Here is a 19,271-nt window from a genome sequence, read left to right on the forward strand (position 1 = left end):
AGAGACCTGTTGACCCAAGTGTTTCAGAGACGGCCTAATCTCGACCCCTGGGTATATCTGTTATCAAGACCCTTAGATGGATGAAACGGGAACAATAACTCATTCACAAGATAACCCTGGCAGCCATGCAAGCCATAGCACAATCATGGTTTAAACAAGTCCCTACTATTAACACTGTGGTTGAAAAAATAAAAGATACGTACCTCATGGACAAGCTAACCGTCCAAGTTAGAGGGACCTTAAAGAAATTTGAAAAGTTGTGGGATCCCTGGTTGAAAGGTGTTCTGAATTAAATTATAGCACCAATGGGCTGGGCTGGGCTCTTTTCTTCCCCAGCCTTGTTGTCCTCCCAGTCAGTTTGCAGACTGCCCTTCTCATGGGGCTCGTGGTGCACCCTCAAAACAGGAGCTGCTAAACACTGATTGAGGGTTTGCAGTAGATGAAATATTACACCCCATGGATTTACTTACTTCCCACTTTCCTACCTTTCTCTCAGATGCTAAGCTCTTTGGCACTGGGCTACAGGCTGACTAATTATGCCCTATTTCCCCCCCTATACTTAACAAGTCATGACGGGCATACTACATATTGTATCCTTTTTAAAGTAGAAATAATTGGGTACACACAGTAGTTGCCATTTGTTGTGACATGTCTCACTTTTGTATTTTGCAAATGGATGTGCTTTCGTCTTGGGAAAAAAAAGGAAAACAAAAAAATGATTTATGTAGATTGCAATACCGCACAAAGTGGTGTCTGCTGGTGTTTAAATGTGACATGACAAATATATATGTAGACACATATTGAAAGAAAAACAAATGCCTAGCAATGCTAGTCTATAAAGTCAATTAAATATATCTAAACAATAGCAAGGACAGCAGGAATTATCTTGTGGGTTTTACCAAAAAGGCTTAATCATAGATAATGACAAAATTCATAGATAATGACATAAGAAGGTGACAGATATCAGATTGGTAAAAAGAAAAAGAAATATTAAAACAAAAAAAGAAAATAGTTGTATAGACTAGTTTATGTGCTATACGTTTTCCAAGAATGCATACTTAAAGTATTAAACTTGTAAACCAGAAAATATTAATTCCAATAATATGTTACAATAGTTACATCTTTACAACATTTATTTATGATTTATGCAAAATAACAAAAAAATGGTATTACATTTTCTTTGCATGTAATTTAGTTACTGTTTTAGTTCATTAAAAATGTTATTCTGTATTTAAACATAGAGAGAATTTAGTTCCTTTTTTAAGAATTTAAAAACATATGTGTGACATTAAATACCAAGAAAAGTAAATATCAATGATCTTTAAACTGATTTGAGCACATAACAAGTTGTTCTACTTGGTAGCAAAAATAGCTGCTGCTCTAGCAGTCAGTTTAACCCCTTAAGGACTGAGCCAAATGTACACGTTGTGATCAAAACAAAACGTACACAAAACCGGGAATTTGCGCTAAATGTCTGTTCAGCCGTAATTCACCTCTGTCATATTATGTGCACCCACACTAATTAAATATCATTTTATTCAGGGGAAACATGGCTCTCATTTAACATCAAATATTTAGGTATGAAACATAATTTAATATGAATAAAATATTTAAAAATTGGAGACATTTATTTTTTTTTTTTAGTTCTCCGTGGCATTTTAACTGTCAATGTCATAATACTGTTTGCTTTTACTGCAATAAAATACACATATTTGTATTCAGCGATGTCTCACATGTAAAACAGTACCCGCTATGTGCAGGTTTTATGGTGTTTTGGGAAGTTACAGGGTCAAATCTAGTGTGCTACATTTTTCAGTTTTTTCACATTGAAATTCGACAGATTAGTTAAGTTGCCTTTGAGAAAGTATGGTAGCCCAGGAATGAAAATTACCCTCATGATGGCATACCATTTGCAATAGTAGACAACCCAAGGTATTGCAAATGGAGTATGTCCAGTCTTTTTTAGTAGCCACTTGGTAACAAACACTGGCCAAATTTAGTGTTAACATTTGTTTGTGTATGAAAAATGCAAAAAACTAATTTGAACGCCAATTTTGGCCAGTTTTTGTGACTAAGTGGCTACTAAAAAGACTGAACATACCCCATGACCTAATTATGTAAAATGATTACATAAATATATTGGTAGAATTATTATATATATACATGTGTGTATATATATATATATATATTTGTGCTCGGAATTTAAATACGTAATGAATAGTAACTGTGAGCAAAGTTGGTTGTGGTGTGCCGAAAAACCAACGTACGAGTGGGCCTGTAAATAAAAGAGGGCCCACCAAGGAGAATGTATTTATAACAGGGTGTAGGTGGGTGGGAACAATCAGCTGAACGGCAGAGGTGAGTAGGGGCTGGGAGTTTAAGTAGGGGACTTACTCCTCCCACAAATTCAGGCCTCCACAAGTTCAGGCCTTTTAACTTGTGCTCGGAATTTAAATACGTAATGAATAGTAACTGTGAGCAAAGTTGGTTGTGGTGTGCCGAAAAACCAACGTACGAGTGGGCCTGTAAATAAAAGAGGGCAAAAGATAAACTTGAGAAATACACACTTTATTGCATTTTTTTTACAAAACCAAGTTCCTAAAAGCTTGGCGAAGCTCTTTCTCTGGCTGTGGAATATATGCCGTATATATGGAGGATTTCCACCGTCCCAGTCTCTTGATGATATGGACCGGTGTGTTAGTGCTAGAGGCTGCAGAGGCGGCTCCTATACGGAAGGAGTGCCCAGAGAATGTCGTCGGGTTGTGTCCGAGCTTAGCTAACAAAATTCTGATATGAACCATCAATTTAGCTGTGGTTAACGGGTGCCCTTGTAGTGTTAAGAGCGGAGAGTCCTGTGGGTGATCGTGCAGAGATGACCGTAGGTGATCTAATACTTTAACCGGACACCAGGCATTATCAGTAGGGAAGAGAGGAATTATAGTAGGATGTAGTGATTGGTTGGTTTTAGTTGTAGGGATCGAAAGTTGGTAGTGATCCTCTATCTTAGTGAGGTGTGATATTTTAAGACTTAGCTTTATATCTCCTTGGCAAATTACGGTGAACTCTCTAGGTCTGAGAAAACCGTAGAAAGCGAGATATATAGCAGATTTAATCACCGTATTAGTGCCGATGTCGAATGGGGCTGTGTCAAGGAGATTGCTAAGTGACCTGAAGATAGGCCCATCTATAGGTAATCTAATGGCAGAGAGTGGAGGTGAAACCTTAGTTATACCTTTCAAAACCTTTTTGATGGGATATGAAGAAAGGAAAGGTGTGTTGTTAGGGAAAAGGGTGAGGCTGTGGTGCTGGACCCCCGTGAGATAGAGTTTGATGGTGTTGTGGGATAGTTTTAGGTGTAGGTGGCAAAAGGAGGCAAAAGCCACCATGGTTTGAATAGAGAAGTCACCTTGTAGACCGAACTCTGCAGTGAATTTATTAAATATATTAAGTGCCCTATTGTAAGTGATAGCCGTGTTTGGTGATAATGCTTGGTGAGTGAGTGCTCTAGCGTGGTTCAAGAGTGTGCTTAATCCAGGATTAGCTCGTGGAACCGTGGTGTCCTGGATGGTTGTAGGTGAGCCGTTGGGAGTGCCTGAGAAAATGCCTGAAATTGAGAACGAGAAAGAGCGTCAGCGGCCGTGTTGTGAATCCCCGGGATGTGAAAACAAACTAAGTGAAACTGGCCGGATGCTGCCAACCAGGTCAGCTTGCGAATCAGCCGCATGATGGTTAGGGAAGATGATCGCCCTTTGTTCACGATTTCGCAAGCTGCCGAGTTATCAGAGTAGCATTTGACTGCCTTGCCAGACCAGAGATGACCCCAGGTGTGTGCGGCCGCCACAATGGGATAGATTTCAAATAAAGCTGAGGTCTCTCTGAATCCTGGCAAGGCATCCGTCTCAGTGGGCCAATGGCCCCTGAACCAGTGGTTCCCGAAAATGGCTGCAAAACCGGTATTGGCTGCTGCGTCTGTGTGGATGATGGGTGAAGAGGTGGAGAGAGGGGGAATAAACATGGAGATTCCATTCCAGTCTTTCAAAAACTTCCCCCACATAGCTAGGTCAGCCTTGGCGTGGGGGTCCAAAGAAACTGTGCCAGAGTCCGGAACTCCGTGCATCAGGCAAAGAAGTCTGGATATGAAAGATCTTCCCTGCGGAATGATGCGCATGGCAAAGTTCAGGGATCCGAGAAGGGACTGAAGTTCCTTCCTAGTGCAAACATCATTCCGCAGGAACAAGTCTATTTCCCCTCTCAAACGTGTCAGTTTGTCGTGAGGGAGGCTAGCTTTGAGGTTAATCGAGTCCAGTTCTATCCCCAGAAAGGTCAATTTGGTAGTGGGGCCTATAGTTTTGGCTGGGGACAAAGGGACTCCAAGTGTGGCAAATAGTGCAGTAGTGCTTTTGATTGATGTGGGTGATGTTGACCCTGGCTCTATAAGTAAAAAGTCGTCGAGGTAGTGGATAACGGAGTGACACCTGGTGATGTTCAGGAGCAGCCAGCACAACGACTCTGCGAAAATGTCGAACAGTTTGGGGCTGCTACGAGAACCGAAAGTGAGTCGTGTAGAGAAGTAGTATAGATCACGCCATTTAATACCGTGTAAGTGCCAGAGTGAGGGGTGCATGGGTAGTAATTTAAAAGCGTTAGTAATGTCCGTTTTGCTAAGCCAGGGTCGGTTACCAGATGAAATTATGGAATGTATGGCGTCGTCGATGGTTACGTATTGAAGTGAAAATTCGTCTGCTGGAATGAGTGCGTTTATGCTAGGAACAAAAGAGGAGTGCGGTGCCGATAAATCAATAATTAAACGTTTTTTATTAGAATATTTGTGAGTAGCGATGCCAATGGGGTTAGTGCGCCAGGAGGAAAATGGTGAAGAGGTGAAGGGGCCTATCATAAACCCGTTGGTGATTTCTGAGGCAATGAGGGAGTCTGTGGAGACTGGGTCTAAACGTGCAGACTGTAGATTAGGACATTCTAATGTACCTGGGGGAATGGCAACTATACCCGTGAGAAACCCTTTAGTGAACCCTGTGGTGAGATAATCTACCAGATGCCTGCTAGGGTGAGACCTTAGATAAAAAACCAGGTTGTCGATGTTTATGTCGGTTAGTCATTTGTTTGGTGACAACCTGGCTGGACACATGGTCTTAGTATGTGCCCTGAAACATATGGAGCAGATGTGCAATAATCTACAGGCGCTGAAACTGCAGGAGCCTGCGTTAAAGTTATTGCACACCTGTGCCTTCCCTAGAAAGGAGATGGGCCTACCTAGCTTATCCCGAAGACCACCTGATGACTTGCTGTAGGGGGTGAAAGTAGAGTGAGGTGTGAAAGAGTGAGAGGTGGGTGTGGAGGTGGTGGGATCTGCTTCGACTGGACATAAGTCCGCCATGTGGGATGTCGAGTTGCATATGGCACAAGCCGGGGGCCTGAGTCCAGCGAAGTGGCGACAGAACAATTCAGTGTCCATCTGACCCCAGTTCATTTTGATATTGAACTGTTTTAGATGGGTCGCCGCCTTCGCTGACACTGACTTGTGGTAGTCATAGAACGAGGAGCCCCCGTACTTGATGCCTAGATCCACCACCTTGTGCAGATAAAGGTCTAACTCCTCTCTCCTGTGGGGGTACACTGTGCAAATAACATCTCTATATATCCCGAAGGCTATCACAAACTGTGGGATTGATAATTTTTTATTAAGCCTGGGATCCCTCGTCTTGAGTACCACAGAAATGTCACCATAGTTGAAGTCTCAAGAACATCCTGGGAGGCTATGAGCAGAGACACCAGACACACGTCCTTCCCGTCTAATATATCTTTCTTGATAGAGTCAGGGACGGAGTGTGCTGGTGACTCAAATGGTGTAATGGTTGTGCCTGGTGCTAGGGGGGGGGGTATGGGAGGGCATGTAGGTATGATGGGTACAGCCGTGATAGGAGCTGGGATTATCGTGATAGGGGCTGGGACTATCGTGATAGGAGCTGGGACTACCGCAGTAGTACCTGGGGAGGAGATGGCGCTCTCCACCTTGGATAGTCTGTTATTGAGGGCCTGAAGATTGGCCAAGATCTCTGCCAGGGTATCCTGGTTGGACGTGCTGTAACTTGGTGGTAGTCCTTGAGAGCTAGTGCCTGGCCTAGGCTCGGGGGCTTGGTGGGTCAGTAGCCTATAAAGTTCAGCCTTTCTGGCTGTGGCCGGGAAGGGGATTCCCCTGAGCCTAAGTTCGGCCGTAATTTTGGGAATAGTCCATGCTCTCAAGGACGTGGGGGTTGAAAGGGTGAGAGAATCGCTTGGAGACTCGGGTCTGGTTGGCGTGAATGGTATATCTTCAGTCAGTTCTTCGGTTGGCATGGGTTCTTGGGACATTCTAAAAAGGAAATGATTATGCGAAGATACATTAGTGAGGGAGTACGGAAGTTTGGGGTGTGTGGGGGATGAGGTAAATGGAAGAACTGGACTGTAATGCTAGATGCCGAAGCGAAGAGTTTAACTGTTGAATGTTTTGGTAGGTGAGGCCCTGCTAATGCCAAGTGGCGGTGAGAGGCTCTACCTATGATTTGGCTTATGACGTGATTGCCACAGACGTGGTGGCGGGGTGTTGGCCTCTCGGTGACAGTAAAGAAAGATCAAAACGTGTGGCCGTGACGGGTGAGGCCCTGACTAGAGCCCTATAGTAGGGCATGCGAGGCTTCTAACTATGATTTGGGCGTGGGGCCGTACCTCCGTGTTGAGGTGGGGCGGGGATGGATGGCCCCGCAGGATAGGATTAGGACTAATAGGGTGAGCTTAAGGCGTAAGGCCTAGACCCTGTAGCCAGTTCGATTGTATACTAAGGGTATAATGCGTGGCCTGGAGTGGTGTGTGGATACCAACCTTAACTGGACGCAAATGGTTTCTGGAACCTTTTAGGCAGATTAAGTGTAGTGAGTCTTGTCGTCTGGCTGTCCTCGTTGAAGAATCCTGGGAATTTAAGAAAGATGTTGATGTATTTATACGTATCGTGGTGGTGTATGATTTGTTTTCTTTTTGATAGGGGCGACATGCGTGATCCTGCGTTGAGGGATCTGGAATGTTTATGGAGTTTGATTGGGATGATTTTTCCTATTTTTTGAGAAGGCTGAATGAGGCCTAGGGTTGGAAAATGGACGTATTTGGGAAGGGCGTAAGTACCTGAAGGTATGGCTGAGTACCGGGTCAGGATTTGGTGTATGATCCAGAGCCTGGAGGCCGTATGACCGTATGTCTGGATAGAAAAAATAAAGTAACGAGATTAACGTATCGTGGGCGTAAGCTTCTGAAAAAGCAGAAAGGAGATGATGAGACTACGTGAGGTCTTGTAAGAGGATTTGTAAGTAGAAATTAGAGGACTATACCTTGGTAGGACGTACAGAAATTTTGTATGGACGTAGTAGGTTACCAGTGTAGACCAGTGGAAGCCTAGGTTAAATTCAGGAGCTTAAGGATTGACTGAACAAAATATACATAGTTAACAACAGGTGCAATGGTATGTAATGAATTTTGTATTTTAATTTTATATATTCAAATGAATTTTACTTAGACCGTGAAGACAAAGAGTGATAAAATACCGTACCTGTTCCTGTAAAGAAAAAGGCCTTGAAACTATCAACTTTAGCTCAGAAAGTGAGAAACCGAAGTATTCTGTAAAGTCAAAAATATGTGGCGGCGTGATTATATGAGAAATGCTTTAGCACATGTATTTAATGTTCCGGGTGTATTTACTGTTTAGACAAAGTATTAATTAGTATATGTGTCGTTTTACAGAAAATTTAGGGTAGCGAGCCGTATATTTTATAATAGTAGTGGGAGTATTAAGGTTAGTAAAATGAATATTGCTGTCTAACATTGATAGAAAATCGAAAAGGCTGGTATTAAAATGAGTAAAATATATGACACTAAACAGACGAGTAGGTATTAAATAGTAACCTGATGTAGATTTATTTAAAATAGACCTAAATGCATACAGTAGCCTATTTAAATAAGATCTAATCGCATATGTGTAGGAGCGTCGTGTTTGTACTTAACATAGTGAATAACGTATGAATATGTAAACGATATGTAAACGATATGTAAACGAAATATAAACGATATGTAAACGATATGTAAACGATATGTAAACGATGAGAAAAAGTACCGGTGCGAGCGTAGATTAGTTTAAACGAGCATGTAATAGTGTGATTAAGTTTAAAGGGAGCCTACCCCCACGTTTTTAGGCCCGAATGGCGGGAAAATAGCGGAACGCTATTTCCTTCACCTAACTCACGAGTACGTGCCGGTGTTGAGACCGGAAGCCGGGTACCTCGACCGGAAAACGGCTTGGAGGCTACGAACGGACAGAGGGCTTGTACTGAACGTCTGTCTGCTGGAAACACGAGAAAAATTCTGGCGGGAACCGGAAGTGCTGGTTGCTATGGGGACCAAACAATCAGCTGAACGGCAGAGGTGAGTAGGGGCTGGGAGTTTAAGTAGGGGACTTACTCCTCCCACAAATTCAGGCCTCCACAAGTTCAGGCCTTTTAACATATATATATATATAATTTATTTATTTTTTATTATTTTCTTTCATTTTATTTTTTAACGTATTTACATATTTATTTATTTTATATTATATACAAATATATATATATATATATAATTATAATTAGGTCTTGATAAAAGTCCTTCGAGGACTGAAACGTTGACTTGATCGTCTTTGAATGTTTGCACGTTTGCAAAATAAACTGAATTGATTTTTCTAAGAAGTCCTCTCGAGTGCACTCCTTTCTATTTGTTTATATTAATGGCTGAGGCAGCACCGAGGCAAGCACAAGACCGGAAAATTGAGTGCGGGACATCTGATATATCTTATAATTATAATTATATATATATATATATATATATATATAATCAATATCATTCTACGTGTACTTTGATATTAATATATATAGATATATATAATTATATATATATATTAATATTAAAATACACTTAGTGTATGTGTATGTATGTGTATATATATATATATATGATCTAAGTATATATATAATTATATTTTATACTGTATTAAACTTTTATTATTTTTTTTTACAGACAGCAGGGGGAGTACCTGTCATTACAGGCACTCCCCCTGCTGGTACTACTATGGGTGGCTATGGACCTCACGATCACATGGCCCAGGGGGGCCAGAATGGAAGCAGGGGTAGCTAGGTCCCTAAGGACGGCATAGCACACCCACCATCCTTAAGGGGTTAAAGATCCTTGATATTTACTATCAGCCGTCGCAGGCTGGCTTCTGAGCATAGCTAAGTTTGATTAGCAGATCCAGATCTAAGTATAAGTGCTAATATAGCACAACACAAAGGAAAAAATGAGGAGTAGGCCTGAGAATTACAGCTGCAAACAAGGACACTATGTCGCTGTTTGTAACTATAATTAGAAAAAAACTGTTTTAACCCCTTAACGACGAGTGACGGACGAGGTCCGTCACTCAGGGGAATGCGTTAATGACGAGTGACGGACCTCGTCCGTCACCCGTTAAAATTAACCCCAGATCGCCGCAATCGCGGCGATCGTGGGGTTAATGGTGCTCCGGTCTGCCTCTGCATTAGAGGCTGTAACGGATCACCTGGCACCCCGACTGGGTACCTCCGTTAATGGATGCTCCTAGTGCTTCCTGAGGACTCCAAGCACTCTGGCAGACACCACAATCACCGAATCCGAGAAACCTTTTAAATTCTCCCAAGCATATGAATGCTGTAGACCATTGAATAGGAACCATACGAATAGGCTTGTACTCCTAGCAGTCAACTGGAACAGCATGCAATAAATCCTTCCCCCCAATAATGAGACGACACATCACTTTGAGGGTAAAACAGGAACTCTGGACTGGCTCATCCAGCCCGGCTTTTATTACAATAATACACATACAGTCCACACCCAGGGGGAGGCATAAAATATCCAATCACATACATGGTTCAGCCCACACATCCCCTCCCCTCAGATAACATTAAACCCAATTATCCGGTACACCTTTTCAGCCAAGTTCTGGATGTACCCCAAAACCCGGGGGTACACCTTTAAATCCAGCATCGCTGGATAGCCCTTATTCAGGGAGACAACATATTCAAAATTCAAGTCATTCTGATGAACGGTTCGTGAGATATGGGGTTCCAAAGATTTGACCGACCGCATGGGTAAAGTATCCGAAAACAGTTCCATGCATTTTGGCCCTGCGGTCGGTCACAAACAAGGGAATGAAAACAGACGAATTGCCTGTGTTATAGAGCCTGGAGAGGGTTTGAATGAATTCCCTTGTTTGTGGGGTTCTTTCTACCGAACGGCGGGTCATTCGGTAGTTTCTATACGAATTTCTGGAAGTATGGAGGTCTCAGCGGTGTTTGCCTAGTCAAGTGTCCGATTTTAGTTCAAGACACTCGACGGCAAAACACCGCTGTTCGGTAGTTTAAGATGGCCGCCGCCACGTGTTTGTTTCCCGAATGGCGGCCACCCAGAGGACAAAGAATACATTACACTGATTGCCAATTACCCGTTTGCAACATTGTTGCAAACTGTAATTGGAGGCACACTTATTCCTGGGTGGTCTGGTTGTTCGGTAGTTTCACTCAATATAACGAATGGAGTGATTCTACCGAACAATCAGATGAATGCTGCATACATATCCCAGGTTAAACTCAACACATAAATACATATGTAATATTAAAGGCAGTATACTGGAATATGCTCCACAGTCTTAAAGGGACAGTAGTCCCAAAAGTCCCAATATGTCCATCGCTGATTTTAAAGGGCCAGTAGCAGCAATATAAAGTACAATATGCCCCAAATAACCCAGGGGCCATAGTCAGCAGGTAGGAGGCTAGCAAACAGGCTTCTCCAGGGCCCAGTGGCGAGGTTGGTTTCGCCACAGAGGCAGACCGGGAGCACCGGATCGGGCTGTCAGAGTACATGTGCTCTCTATACTCACCTCCGCCTCCCTGCACTTCCTGGTTCTGTGTGAAGTGCAGGGAGACGGATCTTCAGTGATCCTGCCCCCTGGTGGAAAAAAAAATAGTAAAATTAAAATCCCACCACCCCTTTAACCCCCCTTTACCCATTTTAATAAAAAATTAACCCCTTCCCTGCCAATTGATCACTGACTACAGTGATCAATTGGCAGGGATTACATTTTACTAAGATCTGATTTTTTTTTTAACCCCTGAGGGTTAATTCTTTTTTTTTTTAACCCTCAGGGGTTCAATTTATTTTTATTAATTATTATTTTACAATTATAAATTTAGCTAGCTGGGGAGGGTGGAAGTTAGTGGGGAATTGGGGGATTTAGTATTACGCTAACTAGGGGTTAACGTTAAAAAAAGTTTAAAAATAAGCTTTAAAAAGTTAAAAAATTAAGTTAAAAAAAAGTTTTAATAACATTTAAGTAAAAAATTAAAAAAATAAACCCTTTACCCAGTCCAAATAAAAATGAACCCCTTCCCTGCCAGTCGATCACTGCCTACAGTGATCAAAATACAGATCACAGTATTATACTGTTCTAATTTTTTTTTTAACCCCTGACGATTAACTTTTATTTATTTTTTAACCCTCAGGGGTTAAATTTATTTAATTAACTAATTTAAATATTGTATAATTAAATATTTTGCTAGCTGGGGTGGGTGGGAGTTATGGGAAAATGGGGAATTTACTGTTAGTGCTGCTTACTGCTAGTTAGGGGTTAACGTAAAAAAAAAAAGCTTAGAAAAATGTTAAATCTGTAAAAAAAAGTTTTACGAAAGTTTAGGAAACTTAAAAAAAATGAATAATCAAAACAAAAGTTTAAAAAATAGTTTTAAAAAGTAAAAAAAGTTTTAAAAAGTAAAAAAATACATTTAATAACGCTCATTACCACTACACCTGGTACAAGCTAGCGGAAAAATGATCCCACGCTAAGGTTCAAAATATGCCTTTTGAAATACCCTGGGATGTCTTCTTTAAGAAATGGTATGGCTTTATGGGGTATTTGGTTTATATAGCCTGGTAAAATACTCTAAAATGGGACATGGGCACAGCGTAAAAATTTAAAGTTTGAAAAAAAATGGAATGGCTGTGTCCCAAATGTGCCCCTCCGATGTCCACATATACCTAGCAAAGGTACATACGGGGGTATTTTTGTACTCAGCAGACATAGCTGAGCAACATATGAAGTATTATACAGTGGTAGTACACATAAGGTTTGCAAAATATACTGTGCAAACTCACTTTGTGTGTCAAAAAGGCAGAAAAAACGCTTATTACCACTACACCTGGTACAAGCTAGCGGAAAAATGATCCCACGCTAAGGTTCAAAATATGCCTTTTGAAATACCCTGGGATGTCTTCTTTAAGAAATGGTATGGCTTTATGGGGTATTTGGATTATATAGCCTGGTAAAATACTCTAAAATGGGACATGGGCACAGCGTAAAAATTCAAAATTTGAAAAAAAATGGAATGGCTGTGTCCCAAATGTGCCCCTCCGATGTCCACATATACCTGGCAAAGGTACATACGGGGGTATTTTTGTACTCAGCAGACATAGCTGAGCAAAATATGAAGTATTATACAGTGGTAGTACACATATGGTTTGCAAAGTATACTGTGCAAACTCACTTTGTGTGTCAAAAAGGCAGAAAAAAAACGCTTATAAACACTACACCTGGTACACGCTAGCGGAAAAATGATCCCACGCTAAGGTTCAAAATATGCCTTTTGAAATACCCTGGGGTGTCTACTTTAATAAATGGTAGGCCTTTGTGGGGTAGTTTGAATTTAAAACCTGCAAAGATGCTTGGAAATTGCACATAGGCCCGGCGTCAAAATTCAAAGTTCGGTCAAAACTGATATGGCTTGGTCTCCTATATGGCACTGTAGCTTCACAAAATAGTGCCATAGACATACAATGGGGGTGTCCTTTTACTCAGAAGACTTAGCTGAGCATAATTTGGGGGGTTTGAACTTAGTGGCACACATGAAATATACAAAATGCCCAGCAAAAATGCAATCCGTATGTAAAAAATGCACACAATTATTTTTTACCACATACTTTGGCATGTAATGGTAAAAAAATGGGGGCATGTTAAGGCACAATATGCACCTTATGAGATACCCTGGAGTGTCTTCTTTTACAAATGGTAGGCCTTTGTGGGGTGTTTTTGAACAGTCAAACTGTTATAATACCCCAAATGGAAGCATAGGCTCATTAAATCCGTCTCTCAAAATTCTACTGTGAATACTGAAAAGGACAGGTCTCCTGTATGGCACTGTAGCTTCACGAAATAGTGCCATAGACATACAATGGGGGTGTCCTTTTACTCAGAAGACTTAGCTGAGCATAATTTGGGGGGTTTGAACTTAGTGGCACACATGAAATATACAAAATGCCCAGCAAAAATGCAATCCGTATGTAAAATATGCACAAAATTATTTTTTACCACATACTTTGGCATGTAATGGTAAAAAAATGGGGGCATGTTAAGGCACAATATGCACCTTATGAGATACCCTGGAGTGTCTACTTTTACAAATGGTAGGCCTTTGTTGAGTTTTTTTGAACAGTCAAACTACTATAATACCCCAAATGGAAGCATAGGCTCATTAAATCCGTCTCTCAAAATTCTACTGTGAATACTGAAAAGGACAGGTCTCCTATATGGCACTGTAGCTTCACGAAATAGTGCCAAAGACATACAATGGGGGTACCGTTGTACTCAGCAGAAGTAACTGAACACATAATAAAACTTTGTACAGGAATAGCACACACCAACTTTACAAAATACACATGAGAAGTTCTTTGTTATAAGTTTGTGTGCGAAAACCCCCAAAAAACACAATTTTACTCCAATATTTAGCAGAGGTTGGCGGTGAAATGGCTACGTAGAAAGTGTCAAAACAACCTTAGGTAAATAGCCTGTGGTGTCTACTTTATATAAATATATACTTTTGTGTGGCAATTTTGTTTTCTTTTATGGCTATTAGGCTTACAAGACAAACATACCAAATTCTAAAATCGCTCCACATAAAAAGTTTATTTTACTCCTTGTGCTTTGTGACCTGTAACTACCAAAAAAAACTTAAAATCCCAGACACATTATATATTCTGTAAATCAGAACAACTAAATGAATTTATTTTTAATTACTTTCCTTAACCTGCACTAATTATGTACACATTATTATTGCAAAAACTGTAAAAAAAACACACAAAAATTAATTTTTTTGCATATTTCTGTATTTTTTTTATAATAAATAAGCATTTATATATATATATATATGTGTTACATCAAATTAAAACCCTTTCTGTCCTTTAAAAAACGGTATATAATATGTGTCGGTGCAATAAATTAGTAAAATGCAAATTGCAGTTGAACGCAAATAGCAAAAAATGCAAAAAATGCCGTTGTCATTAAGTGAAAGACAAGCTTCTGAAGCTCTGTCCTTAAGAGGTTAAAAAATCCCTTACCTTATTAGTGGGATCTCTAGATTAGACATAAAGCCACCGACTCAATACTTGGATTCAGAAAATGATTTATTGACAGTAAAGTAAACCAGTGATCATTTCGGAGAATTAAATAGCAATGCTGAATAAGGGCCCATACCACACATGCTTTTATACATGATTGAATATTCATAACTAGCAATGATCCGTCTTTCTATCATTAGCTAATATAATAATTCTAATGATTAATAATGATTACTATTTTCATTTTTGTTGGGTTCTCCAAGAACCAAGACATTTTTTTTAAGTCACAAAACCGAAAAGAATGTTCCTGAAAACATATCTCCTTCGAAATATCATCTTCCTTTCAGTACTTACTAAACGCTCTTGGGTCTCGATTTAATAAGCTTACCAAATAATTCAAAACTATTAAACAAACCTTCCAAATTATTTATCTACAAAAATGAATCTACAAAAATGACCATAGACTTTATTGGTGACTTCTGTAAATAAACTATTTGCAAAGTTTTTCTAACAGTATTGAATCATTTGGAATGTTTTTTAAGCTTATTAAATCTAGGCCTTGTTTAGAAAACAATCTCAGGAAAACATGACTCTTGTGTGATAGATACGTTTAACAAACACATCCACACGTTAACACACTTTGCTGATAGAAACCCAGCACTGTGCTTTCCCTACCATTTTCCAAGGCATTTAAACACAATCCTGGAAAAATTGTAAATTCAACTAATACAAATCATATAAGTGAACAAGTAGTTGAGAATGCTGTTATGTTTTGTGCTGCAAGTGAAAGGAACACATTCTAATGGGGTCCAGGAGATACCCGTCTGCTGAACCCCTTTATTGGTGTAAAACAATTCTATAATGGGCACATCTGCTCCACGTTCTGGATGTCCACCAACGGTCCTGGGCAATCTCCTTGAATATGGCGATCCTCATGCCGGACATGATGATGTTGGACGCCGTTCTGACTTCGTCAATTATGCTCCGATCTTCCTCCCTTTATCCTAGTCGTGACCCACTTCTTGTGTGGGTTCCCTGTTAGAAATATTTGTCCACACAATGTGTACAAAAAGACACAAACCAATATGAGGCCATATGTGACATCTCTTCATTGTCCTTTTGCTGTTTTTGCTAGCCTGAGGACACATTCCAATTTTTTTTGGTATACTATATTCTTGGTATACTGACTCTTGGCTCTGTTCTAGTCGTTTATGCATCTGTCTCCGACCCTGACCTTGGCCTGTATCTGACTATTCTCTATACCTTATGTGGCGGAACCCGCCTCGCCACTGGGCATTGGAGGGGCCTGGCTGCCTGCCACCTATCTGCTGACTATGGCCCCTGGAAAATTGATACGTTTGAACTATATTTGGGCATGTTGTATTTTGTATTGCTGCTGCTGGCCCTTTTAGAATTATCCGTGGACATATTGGGACTTTTGGGAATAATGTCCCTTTAAGACTTTGTAACATATTGCAGTAATACTGTCTTAACTATATATGTATGTTATTATGTGTTCGGTTAAATTATATTCATGTATGCAGAATTCATATGATTGTTCGGTAGAATCACTCCATTCATTATATTGAGTGAAACTACCGAACAGCCAGACCACCCAGGAATAATTGTGCCTCCAATTACCGTTTGCAACAATGTTGCAAACAGGTAATTGGCAATCTATGTACTGTGTTCTTTGTCCTCTGGGTGGCCGCCATTCGGGAAACAAACACGTGGCGGCGGCCATCTTAAACTCCCGAACAGCGGTGTTTTGCCGTTGAGAGTCTGGAACTAAAATCGGACACTCGACTAGGCAAACACCGCTGAGACCTCCAGACTTCCAGTAATTCGTGTAGAAACTACCGAACGCCGTTCGGTAGAAAGAACCCCACGAACAAGTGGATTCATTCAAATCCTCCCCAGGCTCCATAACCCAGGCAATTCGTGTGTTTTTATTCCCTTTTCTGTGACCGACCGCAGGGCCAAAATACATGGAACTATTTTCGGATACTTTACCCATGCGGTCGGTCAAATCTTTACTTGCCCATAACTCCCGAACCCCTGGTCCGATCTGGGTGATTTTTGAGTATGTTGCTCACCCAGATCAGGGCTATCAGGGGAGACCATTTAGAGGTGTATCATATATATTTGGGGTACATCTGAAACTTAGGGGAAATGGTGTACTGTTTAATTGTGTTAACAGATAAGTTAGAGGGAGGAGATGTGTGGGTTGTACCTTAAACTGTATTGGTGGCTGTACTAATTATTGTAAATCCCTCCCTTGCATGGGAGAATGTCTTAAAAGGAGGTTGTGTGAATAAATCTTGAGTTCCTGTTTTAACCCTCAAAGTGAAGTGTCATCTCATTCTTGGGGGAGGATTTATTGTATGCTGTTCCAGTTTGACTGCTAGGAGTGTAAACCTATTCGTATGGTTTTCCTATTCAACTGTCTACAGCATTCATATGCTTGAGAGGATTTATATGCTTCTTCGGTTCGGTGATTGTGGTGTCTGCCAGAGTGCTTGGAGTCCTCAGGAAACGCTAGGAGCATCCTTTAACGGAGGTACCCAGTCGGGGTGCCAGGTGATCCGTTACACCTTATATCTTTATGCTAACGTAAATATAAATGGTTAGACATTATGTAAGATGTATCACCGGCCACTTTAAGGCCTCGTAATATATATCTATTGTGTATAAGCTTAAAGTAACACTATAGGGTCAGGAACACAAACATGTGTTCCTGACTCTATAGTATTAAAACCCAATCTAGTTCCCCTGGCCTCCCTAACTATAGTAAAATTTTACTTTTATTCCAGTCAGCTGCTGCTGGCTCTGATCAGCCTGCTTGGTTGACATCATCAGAAGTGTAATTCCAAGCCAATCACAATGCTTTCACATAGAAAATCTTTGGATTGGCTGCAACTGTCAATGAGGCAGATCAGGGGTAGAGCCAGCACATGCCAAACACAACCCTGGCCAATCAGCATCTCCTCAATAAGCTGTAGTTGTTCTGGTGACTATTGTGTCCCTTTAATCTTGCCTCACTGATTGCGATTTAGGGTGTCTATACTTGACAATAATATTGAGAGACTCCCCACATATCTTCATAGGTTTGTCTTTCCACTTCCTAATTACTAACAAATTACAGGTTAATGAATGTACCTGATATACTGCCACATAGTGTATATCAATCAAGTATTTAACACTTAAAGGACCACTATCAGCTCAATGAGGTGGTCTGGGTGTAAGGTCCCTCTAGTTCTAACCCTGCAGCTGTAAACATAGCAGTTTCAGAGACACTTTGGGGAGAGGGGGGGGGGACCTAATATCCCTATAGTGCCAGGAAAACGAGTTTGTTTTCCTGGCACTATAGTGCTCCTTTAACAAATGATTCAACAATCAGTTATAATGTTGTCTATTGGTAAAAATAATGTATAGCTACTATACGTTTTCATTATTTTGTAATTATAATTTTTTGTAGCCCAGTACTTAGTACCTAGGGATCCACATATTACCTCACCTTAATATAACTGATAAATGTTTTCTTATTATGAAAACTTCTTTATTTTTTTTCATGAAGTTTTTGACACAAATTCGGTCAATAATATTGAAACATTGTCCCATGGGGCTTTAAAAACATTAATGTGATGCGCTAGCCGTAATTTGAGTATTGATTCAACACTGATAACTTTATAAATAGACACCCTTATAGTTTAACGATCAGAAATGATTTGATTCTTTCTCCAGTACCTCTAAATATCTGTGAAAATATACTGCAGATTTCAGTCAATTCAACTGCCGCATTAAAGATTAAAAAATTCCCTTTTATTCTCTCAACGTGGAAAAAAATCAATTTGCCATCAGTTCCTAATGATGCCACTTGTTGTTCTACTGTCAGAGAGATGTGCTCTAAGCTTTAAGCATGTAATCAGACAGATGTGCTACTGGCTAGTGGTTAGGGGTGCTTACGCTATTTTTAGAGATATTAAGTAAAAATAATCTGAGGTTAATACATTTTCCTGTTGGTAATCAAAATGTAAAGCAAAAGAGCCATATCCCATCTCTCAGGGAAATATTCCAGTACACTAATATCCCTAAGAAACGTGGAACGCTGTTTCAGTAATTACTGCTATGTAGAAATCCATTTGGCCGTTTGAGCTCCAACATTCTGTTGCCAAGTAAAAGTGTTAAAATTAACATTTACCAGACCATCTTGGGTCTCCTTCATAAAAACTGATTGCACTTTTAAATTACTTTTCAAGAGAATTCACATCAGTCATAAAACAGTTCTGTATGGAAAAGTCGACCCGTCTTACATATGAGGTTGCTTGCCTTCCAATCTGTACAGATGCTCGTTTATTAAATCATAAGTGCCTAGTTAAATTTCTCGGTGCGATTCCTCGATAATGTGCATTTTACTGTAACATGGAAAAATAGAGTCATAGAAAAATATGAATTCTCGGCCAAAAATGTTTGAACGTTCAGAAGCTTAGAGCCAGAAGAGGAAGACAAACATAAAATATGGACATTTAAATTCTAAATATGACCTCTTTTTCCAGAAGTATCTTGGCTGGGTTTTCAATGCTACCATTTTGAATAAGCTCACAATCATGAGAGCTGTAAAGTAAGTTGTATCTTAACTATTGGCTAGAGTTAGGCATTATTGTTACAGGTTAGTATAGGGTTAGTCATGTGGATTGGGATTACATCAAATGGTTTCTCCAAACACCATCTACATGGTCATTAAGTGGTTATGGTATTTGGAGTTTGTATGTACAGTGTTTCAG

This window comes from Pelobates fuscus, chromosome 2, assembly GCF_036172605.1.
Source record: "Pelobates fuscus isolate aPelFus1 chromosome 2, aPelFus1.pri, whole genome shotgun sequence".
Lineage (NCBI taxonomy): Eukaryota > Metazoa > Chordata > Amphibia > Anura > Pelobatidae > Pelobates > Pelobates fuscus.